The following is a 4906-nucleotide window of genomic DNA, read 5'->3' as shown; positions in this document are numbered from 1 at the left end:
TTGCTCAAACCCTTCCAAAGCTCATTCTGTGAGCTTTTAACATTCATTTACAATTTCTCTCCTGCTTAAAATAAATTCTGAAGTCTGTAACCTAGAACCTGTCAAATTAACCTGCCTAAAGCATTACAGCCAGTAAAGAGCAGATCTAAGGTTTGAAGTTAGGTCTGACTCTTTAAGACTCTAACCTCTTTGATCCTAAGGTCTTAGAAAGAAAAAGGAAAGGTCCACCTTGACCTTATTTCAGAGTCAATTTCTTTAGTTTTCAGAAGCGATTATGCCATAAAGGGAGAGGCCTCAGGAAGTGAAAATCTCTCATCAGACACTTTACTGCAAGGATTGTGGGTTCCACTAAAGAATTGGAGTTACGAGCAGGACAGAAGAGGCCATTTGCCGATTCCTTTGTCAATGCTGCATCAAGGGAAACTTAGATGCCCCAGATGTTATAGGAAAGACATGAGGCTGGCAGAGGATAATGAATTAACTATAACCCTGCTCACTACTGTTAGTAGCAGGAGTGCTTCTGCAGGGAGTCACAGGAACTGTAAGTGACCTGGAGAATACTCACTGTGGAGTGTTAAGATACTATCAGGCCCTGTGGGACTTCAGGTTGCAGCATTTGGCTTGTTGCAGATTATTTAGTTGAATTATATTTCTTTATCGTAAAAATCTCTTGTGTTGTGATGTGTCAGGCCTCCTTCAGGTTTGGGAGTTTGTTGTTGTGATGTGTCAGGCCTCCTTCAGGTTTGGGAGTTTGTGCCAGTCTATTGAGCTATCCGGTGGAGACAATTCTCAAGTTTTTGGTTTTTTTTTTTTAATACTAAAAAAGAAAAGAAGTTAAGTTGATTCCTCTACTACTGTTATTATTAATCCTAGAGACATTTTTGGATGATAGGTTTTAATGTTTTTACAGTAAGGTCATATGAAGCCAAATAACTCCTGAATTTTAGATAGGTTTTTGTTTGGGGATGATCATCCAAAAAATCTTTATTAGAAACATTGAAAAAGCAAAGCGAAGTTTGCCTAATAATAGCCCACCCAGTAGAAAAGAATTACTTTAACTTCTCCTAGGTGCTTTAATCTCAATCTTGACAAAATGAGCACCTATTGGCAATTTAACAGCTCCTTGGTTTTTAGCTAAAAGAAAATTGAATAAATGGAATGCTGCTAATGCTTAAGGTAAATGTCCAGTCTTGCAGGACTGAATTCAACTTGTTTTCCAGATAGGTAAAAATATATCACAATTACACTTTTGATTTTTTTCTGTATGACCTTTATTATGTTATACTGATGCCTGATATCCCCAAACCTATTTGTATATTGGCCTTGCCACTATGAAAGAAAATTAAATGGGAATCACAAGCCCTCTTAAGTTTTGAATTTTTATTTTGTTCTGTGTAAGTATCATCCAAACACAGTCCAATTAAAAATAGTCAAAAGATCTGAATACACATTTTTCCAAAGAAGATATACAAATGACCAATAACCACATGTAAAGATGCTCAACATCACTTATCATTAGGGAAATATAACTTAAAACCATAATGAGATATCACTTCACACCCAATGGAATGGCATAATTAAAAAAAAAAGATAATAACAAATGTTGATGAGGATGTGGTGAAATTGGAACCCTGTAGGTTGACTTAAAGTAAAACATAAAGTTAAACACATGACCCAGAAATTCTACTTCTAGGCATACAACAAAGAAAAATGGAAACATATGTCCACAGAAAAACATGTATGTAAATGTTCATAGGAGCATTATTCATAATAGCCGAAAAGTAGAAACAACCAAAAATGTCTATCAACTGACAAAATGATAAATAAAATGTAATATGTCCATACAATGGAATATAACTAAGTAAAATAAATGAAAATGAAATACTGACACATGCTACAACCTGTATGAATCTCGAAAACATTATGCTAAGTGAAAGAAGCCAGACACAAGAGGCCACACATTGTGTGCTCCCATATGAAACATCTAAAATAAGTAATTCTGCAGAGACAGAAAGTAGATTATTGCTTGCCTAGGGCTGAAGGATTGGGGGAAAATGGGGAGTGCCCGCTAATGGTTAAGGGGTTTCTCTTTGGAGTGAAGAAAATGTTCTAAAATTGATTGCGGTGATAGTTATACATCTCTGTGAATATAGTATATACCACTGAATTGTATACTTTAAATGGGTGAATTCATGGTATGTAAATTATATGTGATATATAAATATTATATGTGATATATATGCATATGTATATGTACATAAATACACATATGTGCATATATAATCCAAAGGATTTTCTGTGATTATATGTTTTAAGACAAATATCTCAGATTTACCCATAAAAAAGAATGCCATGGTTTTTATCTTTCATGGGCCTCTTGGCAATGCTTTGCAACTGTCTTTTAGCATCACCTCGCTTTTTCTGGGCATCTGATAGATGTAGGAAAAAGGAAATCTTGGAGCAAGGAATGCTTAAGAAGAAATTTATGCATGCTAAACTTGTCCCAAATTGTTTATCTCTTTGGAGAAATAAGATGTGGGTGAAATATATAAAGAAACTCATGCTGCGGTTTAATTCAACAACTATACTTCAGTCCCTTAATCAGCATTGCACTGAGGTAGGAACTGTGGGAGAAACAAAGGCATATGAGACAAATTAATATCTGGTTAACAATGTATGAATGAATGGAAATCTACTAATCTGAGAACTAAATGTAACATAAGCCATAGACATACTAATGATGAAGGTGGAATTTAAGTAGAACAATAAAGAATTATGTTGCCCTCTGGCTAGATAATTAAGAGCAAAAGGGCACAATTTTATTCAGTGAATGTAAAGCATGTAACATTTGAGCCAGTCACAAGTTAAAGCTATTTCTCAAATTGATTGCCAGTATGTATCAAAGGTTTTATTCAAACTTGTAGCAAGTGAAGGTAAAGAACTTTTCTGGAATAGGATTATTAAAAAGAAATTATTTTTGAAGTATAACATACATACAGTTAAATACATCAATCTTAAGCTGGATGAATTTTTACACTTGTGTAACCACAATCCAGTTCAGGGTACACAACATCCCTACCACTCCAGAAAGCTCCCTCATGCCTCTTCCCAATCTCAGCCAGGTAACCATTGATGAGTTCTGCCTATTCTTGAACTTTATATAAATGAAATCATACTATATGGTTTCTTTTGCTCTACCAAAAAAAAAAAAAAAGTCTGTGAGCATCTTTATGTTTTTGTGTGTAGTGGTAGTTCATTTCTTTTTGTTGCTGTGTAGTATTCTATTTTATGAATATACCACAATTGTCTACTTACCTTTTGTTGGACATTAGAGTTGCTTCCAGTGTTTGGCTATTAGAATTAATGCAGTCATGACCCTTCTCATACAAGTCTTTTGGTGGAACATGCACTAATTTATCTTCAGTACACACCCAGGAGCAGAATTGCTGCATTCATTGTAGGGTTCGCATAAGTATAGCTTTTGGAGAGACTGCCAGTTTTCAAAAGTGGCTGTGCATATTTATACTTCTCCCAGCAATGTATGAGAGTGCCAGCAGAAAATATTTTTAATAAGGTGAGAGTGTGGTTAGATGCTCATGTTAATAGGTAACAGAAAGAAGGTCTGCTTCTAGCATACAGACAGGAAAGATGGTTGGCTGTGTGGTTAATGCATTATGAGCATAAATTTAACTTCCGAGACAGGGCTCTAAACTTCACAACATTTATCAGGAAGGTATTCAAACATTTTTATCTGAAATGTAAATATTTTCCAGGGGATGTTGTTAATAACATCCTCAAAAAGTTCTGCTTCAATCCACCTTTGCTAAGGTTTGAGAAAATTTTTGTTCACACAGACCTGGTTCAAAGCCAGATATGCCACTGAGTAATTTTATGACCTTTAGTACATTACTTAAACTCTTCCTGCCTTTGTTTCCTTAGCTGTAAGATGGGTGACAATAATATCTACTTCACAGAACTAGTCTAGGATTTTGATGCCTGGCACAGAGCAAGTGTTCAACTAATTCTAGCTCTCTCCTTTCCTTTCCTCTCTTTCCTTCTTTTCTTTTGTCCTTTTTCCTTCCTTTCTTCTACTTTGAGAGGTCAAATGAGTCAATAAAGAATGATGACAAACTTCTGCTGTGGCAGCCATTAAAGAGAGGCAGCCATGGCTCTGCACTACCCATGACTGTGGGCCTTAACAAGGGTCACAAGGTGACCAAGAACGTGGGCAAGCTGAGGCATAGCTACCGTCATGGGCGCCTCACCAAGCACAGCAAGTTCATGCAGGGCATGATCCAAGAGGTGTGCAGCTTTGCGCTCTACGAGCGGTGCGCCATGGAGGTGCTCAAGGTCTCCAAGGACAAGTGGGCCCTGAAGATCACCAAGAAAAAGGTGGGGACACACATCCACACCAAGAGGAAGCGGAAGGAGCTGAGCAATGTCCTTGTGGCCACGAGGAAGGCAGCAGTCAAGAAGGACGGAGCTCTTCCTCCCCACTGCCTGTGATAAAGCCTTTTCAGAAACGGGTTCCTGTGTTGACACTGGGGAGAAGTCGCATCTTTCCCATCATCTACTTGAGACTCCCTCCTGGGGCTCAGTGGTGAGGGGCACAATGGGGGGCACAGAATGAAGCAACAGACAGTACTGGAAATGGTATTTAATCATAATTAATTAGTTCATATGCGCCAGAAAAAAGAGCGATGACAGCATTGTGCCCTTATAATTATCTTAAAATAAAAAGTCTGGGGTGGCAATAGGGAAAGTGGGAGGGTAGAGAATGATTGGGGAAGAGAAAAGAATAAAAAATGTAGGAGGGCAAAACATCATGTCCTCATCCTTAAAATAAACTTATCCTAATAATGCTGGCATCTGGGGTGGTGAGCAGAATAGAACACCTGGTGTTCTA

General features: G+C 37.4%; 1 pseudogene; it reads left to right on the top strand.

Annotated features, from left to right (window-relative positions):
• The first annotated feature begins 4182 nt into the window (after positions 1-4182).
• Positions 4183-4506, top strand: LOC102891156 (annotated as a pseudogene).
• The last annotated feature ends 400 nt before the right edge of the window (positions 4507-4906 follow it).

The sequence above is a fragment of the Pteropus alecto genome, unplaced genomic scaffold (genome assembly GCF_000325575.1).
Source record: "Pteropus alecto unplaced genomic scaffold, ASM32557v1 scaffold28, whole genome shotgun sequence".
Lineage (NCBI taxonomy): Eukaryota > Metazoa > Chordata > Mammalia > Chiroptera > Pteropodidae > Pteropus > Pteropus alecto.
The sequence above is the reverse complement of the archived record's forward strand: the minus strand, read 5'-3'. Positions and strand labels throughout refer to the sequence as shown.